The sequence below is a fragment of the Ursus arctos genome, chromosome X, assembly GCF_023065955.2.
Source record: "Ursus arctos isolate Adak ecotype North America chromosome X, UrsArc2.0, whole genome shotgun sequence".
Lineage (NCBI taxonomy): Eukaryota > Metazoa > Chordata > Mammalia > Carnivora > Ursidae > Ursus > Ursus arctos.
In genome coordinates this window covers 86,275,470-86,280,958 of record NC_079873.1, presented here as the reverse complement: position 1 = coordinate 86,280,958, position 5,489 = coordinate 86,275,470, and the positions used below count along the sequence as shown (strand labels likewise).

The 5,489-nt window shown below is 44.5% G+C and overlaps 1 pseudogene; it reads left to right on the top strand.

Annotated features, from left to right (window-relative positions):
- Positions 1-2,265: 2,265 nt before the first annotated feature.
- On the top strand, positions 2,266-3,552 carry LOC113241178 (NHP2-like protein 1; annotated as a pseudogene).
- The last annotated feature ends 1,937 nt before the right edge of the window (positions 3,553-5,489 follow it).

The window sequence follows — 5,489 nt, the reverse complement described above, 5'->3', positions numbered from 1 at the left end:
TCATTCTGTCTAAGTGCTGCCTTTGGTAGTAAGTTCTTTGTTCCAAAAGGCAAATCAAGTACTAGTAAAGATTACCAGAGAAATGCCCTGGGCTGTACATCCACGTCCCTAGCTAAAAGCAAGCACAGTCAGGATGTCTAATGTCCAATTTGCAAAGAGCACTCGAAAACCCAAAACGAGAAGTGTTTGGAACATCAGTTTCAACTCTACCTCCCAAATGATGTATCTTTTGGCTGCTGGATTCTCATCAACAGAACCTGGGGAAGAAGTTGAAATTCCATGGCATGCTTCACTTAATGAACATAAAACTGTTGGAAGAGCCATGTTTTCCCTCATTAACCCCCATTAACGCACCCAAGAAAGTATGTGTCCCAGAATTAGCTCATACATGAAGCTCAACTTGCAAATGCCATACCCCCCCATTTCTAGGCCCTTTCTAGATTCTCTCAGCCCACAGTGGAAAGCAGGTTTTAGCTTCATCTTCTTCTCTGGTCTAAGCAGCTTGGTGTGCCAAATGGGCAAAGGCTTAGGGTCAAGGAGACAAAGTTCTAAACATTCACTCATTTCACCTTTATTAAGACTCTGTGATGTGCCAGAAAGCACTCTAGGCCCTCGGGATGCAGTCTCTGACCTAGGCAATGTGCAATCTTGTGGGCCAAGAGTCACATTGTATAAGCAATTACATTCAGAGACTCTGATAAGGTTGATGCTGGAAGGAAGAATGGAGTGTTGCAGTGCACGACAGAAAGTCACCTGACCTGGTCCGGGAAAGGAGAAGCAAGAGCAGATGAGACAGAAGGAAGGTTCCTCAGAAGCACATTGCTGGAACTGAAACTAGAAGATCAAGTAGAAGCTTACCAGAAGGATTGGGTGGGTGGGATGCAAAAAGAATAGCATGTGCACTTTCCAAAAACTTACAGGTCACTCACCGTGGCTTAAGATGGGGGGACGAAGGTGTGGTAGACATTAGCCATGTTTGCCAAATGCTCCAGTTCTCTGCCATCCCGTTGTTCTGAGTCCATTGTAAGATAGCAATTCCTGCCCCCCTCCTTGTGCCCAGGGATGGTCAATGAATTGTGAACAGAAGGGATGCCTGTCGGTTCCAGGCTGATCATTCCACTGCCAGAGAAAAAGCCACTGGGCTATTTTTCCTCTGCCATGGTGATAGGCAATGGTCCAGGTGCTGAACGCTCCATGAACCTCTGTCCCAGAATGAAGATGAGGGGGCTTGGAGTCCCGGCTGACTTGCAATTGACAAGTAGCTGAGTGAGAAGTAAACTTCTGTTACTTTATATCACTAAGCTTTGGGACTTGTCTGTTACCGCAGCATAACCTAGCCTATCCTGACTAATATAGAAGGAAAGGGTAGCAGGAGTGAGGAAAGGAGCCATGGAGGTAAACATAGGTCTAATCATGATTCGCTTCTTAAGCCATGCTAAGAAGCTTCATCTTGCAGGATTAGTGGCTGTTATTCCCTATTCTGCAGAACTCTTGGTTCCTCAGGGAAGAGAAGAGGCACAAAATATTCAGGGATCCAGGCCTCTGACCCCCACTTCAATAGGATACTTCTGCTTTTATTCATCCTTTATTAGGGTTTATTTAAATATCCCATTTTTTAAAAACAAGGCTTCACTAGCAACAACAACAAAAATAAACTAAAACCCTGGATGAATCTTGATCAGACTTGATTTTAGAAAGACCGCTCTAGGTCTGGAGAATGGAGAGTCAACAGGCAAGACTGGAGAGAAAGAGATCATTCTGGAAGCTACTGCAGGAATCCAGATGAGAGATGATGGCCAACTGAGTTAGGGAGGTGGCAGGGGATTGAAGAGAAGTGAATATATTTAACAAAATATTTGGGGGATAGAATCCACAGACTTGGTGGCGGATGGGCTCTGGGGGTAGGAGAGAGAGAGAAAGGCATCAGTGATGACTCCAAGATTTCTGCCTTGGTCCGAATGTCAGTGCCATTAGCTGAGCTGGAAATCACAGGAGGAGAAGCAGGTTCGGGGAGAAGCTGATGAACTCACTTCTGAATATGTCGATTGCTCCATGCCCCTGAAACAGTCAAGTTGGCAGGACTTGCAGGGAAGAGGTCTGCCTTCGACAAGTCCCAGTTCCACCGCTTAGTCGCTAAGGGAACTTGAGCAGTTCAACCCCTCTGAGCCTCACTCAGTTTTCTCATCTGTAAAATGGGCTAAAAATATTCAGCTTCATCATGTTGTTGGTTTATATCAAATGTAAGAGTTTATGCCAGAAGGTGCTATGGACATTCTAAAACGCCACAGAAATGGGAATAAGTAGGTGCTCGGCCGTTTCCACTCCTCAGGTGTGGTGTGACTTCTTGCCCATGGAAGTGTGAGCTCTGGCTCTGACCTTGGCTGCACTCCCTGAGGGGTGATGAGACCCATGGAATCACGGACGTGACTGAGGCTGCTATAAATCCGAAGGCCTACCCCCTCACAGACGCCCACCTCACCAAGAAACCACTGGGCCTCGTTCAGCCTTCTGCTGCTGTGTGAGGATAAGAATGTGCCTTCCGTGTCTGTGCACTCCAAGCAGGCCCTGGGGTGGGCTGGTGGAGTTTCTGGGCCTGTCATCGCCTGTTCTGTCACCACCAGAGAAGGCTCCCAGCTGAAGCAGCAGACCCCGTCCATTCAGCTGCCCATTGAAAGTCTCTTAGGCTAACCCGGGGGCCTCTGCTCCACGAGGCCTTGAGTCCTCCCCTTGGGGTTGTATATCATTATTATTCACATGTAGTTTCTCCAGCTACCTTCTTTGGTAAGATTCTAGTACCAAATCTGGTTTCTGCACGTTTGTATTGTTTTCGATTGGTTTTACAGGCTGTTATCTATATGTTACTCCCCCACCCCACCCCAATCTCCCAATTGTACTCTCCATTGGCCATCTAATCCTCTCTTTTGAAACAAAGAACTCATGCCCGAACAGGTGGAAGCCTGCTGAGTGGTGACACCATCCAAAAGCAGGGGAGTGCCAGGATGGAGGTCCAGTTCCAGCTTTCAGGTGCTAACTTTGTGTTGCGTAGAGGGCAAGATGGGAGTAAACACCATTCCCTTTGTAGCCCTTGTGCCTGGCCTCTCAAATCATTCCATACGTGTCTGCTCACCAAAGGATTATGTATCACTGGGGGAGAAAGCACATATTCTGTGAGGTTGTGAGGTGTATGTCCAAGAGTCATTTGCCAATATACCCCTGCCGTTTGCTCCGCTGATGTGATGTTATTCACCCCACCCCCCGCCCAACTCCCAACAGTGCCCCTGAGGGGGGCAGGGCGCCGGCATCGCAAAAGGATGTGCCGTACAATTCCAGAGGCTGCCTGGGCAAGTTAGACACTGGGTAGTTGACCTAGGTCTTGAAGGAGTCCAGACTGGCAAGAATAAAGAGGGTCAACTGATGCTGGAATGAAGACATTTGGGCCAGTCATGGAGATCTGACTGGAAGCAACAGCAGAGTTGCTGGAATCCGACAACACATCCTCTCTGACGATTGGAGATGTCTTCAGAGGACACGTGGTACCAGCTCCGAGAGCCCTGTTTCCTGCCACGATGTGCTTCCGATGTACACATTCTTCATCACACCAGAAGGACAGTGCTAGGGTGTCTTTCTCGTGAGCATCCTAATGAAGAAATATATTCAAATTCCCCCCCTCTCCAAAAATGGTAATAAGTATTTTCATGGGGAATGAAATAAATGTAAGGAGGAGGGGAGAGTTGTCAGGGGACATTCAGGAATTCTTTGGCCTAAAGAGAAAGTACAGAGCTTTGTCTGATTCATGGTGGCATCACCAGGGGCTTTCCAATTTCTGGGAAACTTATCGCTACAAAGAAATTATTTCCAGTGGCTTGGTGTCGAGGCAATTTAGCTGACTTGAGCCAGAAGTAGGGGATTAGGAGGAAGTCTGCCTAATCGCGGGCAGTGGGAAATTGGGACGGAGCCAATGTAAATGTGGCAGGCTGGGAAACATTTCTGCCGACAGAAAGCATTTAAACAATTTTTTGTTGTGGTAAAATATACATAACATAAAATTTACCATTTTAACCATTCTTAAGTATACATTTCAGTGTCATTAAGTACACTTCCATTGCTGTGCAACCATCACCAATATCCATCTCCAGAACTTTTTCATTATCCTAAACTGAAACTCTGTATTCACTAAACAATTAACTCTTCATTGCCTACCCTTCTCTGCCCCTGGAAACCACTATTCTAACTTTCTCTCTCTATGAATTTGACTATTCTAGGAATCTCACATAAGTGGGATCAAATCGCGTTTGTCCTTTTGTGTCTTGTTTATTTCACTCAGTATAATGTCTTCAGGGTTCATCCATTTCATAGCATGTGTCCAATTCTCATTCCCTTTTAAGGCTGGAAAATATCCCATTGTATGTATCTACTACATTTAGTTTATCCATTCACCCACTGATGGACACTTGAGCAGTTTCCACCTTTTGGCTGTTGTGAATAATGCCACCATGAACACTGATGTACAGATACCTGTTCAAGTTCTTGCTTTCAGTTCTTTGGGGTATATACTTAGTAGTGGAATTATGGAATCATATGATAAGTCTATTCTTTTGTGGAACCACTATACTATTTTCCATGATGGCTGCCATTTTGCATTTTCACCAGCAATACACAACAGTTTCACTCTCTCCACATCCTTGCCAACACTTGTCATTTTCTGTTTTTTTTTCTTTTTAAAATAGCTATTCTAATGAATATGAAGTGGAATCTCTTTATGATTTGGTTCACATTTCCTTAACAATTAGTGATGTTGAGAATCTTTTTATGTGCTTACTGGACATCTGTATAAATTATTTAGAGAAATACCCATTGAAGTCCTTTGCCTGTTTTTTTAAAAAGATTTGTTTTATTTATGAGAGAGAGAGAGAGAGAAAGAGAGAGAAGAGAGAGAGAACAAGTGGGAGGGACAGAGGGAGGGAAGAGAGAATCTCAAGCAGACTCTGCGCTGAGCGCAGAGCCGGCCGTGGGGCTGGATCTCACAACCCTGAGATCATGCTCTAAGCTGAAACCAAGAGTCAGATGCTTAACCAACTGTGCCACCCAGGTGCCCCTCCTTTGCCTATTTTTGAATTGGGTTGCTTATTTTTTGTTTTTGAGTTGGGGAGGTTCTTTATATATTCTGGATAATAACCCTATAGAATTTGCAAATATTTTCTCTCTATTCATAGGTTGCTTTCTTACTGTATTTAATATCCTTTGTAGCACAAAATTTTTAATTTTGGTGAAGTCCAATTTATCTTTTTTTCTTTTGTTGCCTGTGCTTTTGGTGTTATACCCAAGAAATCATTGTCATAGCCAATGTCATGAAGCTTTTTCCCTATGAGTTCTTCTAAGAGTTTTATAGTTTTAGCTCTTATGTTTAGAGCTTTCATACATTTCGATTTTTGTATATGGTGTAAGGTAAAGCTTCATCTTCCTTTTTTTGCATGTGGATGTCCAGTTGT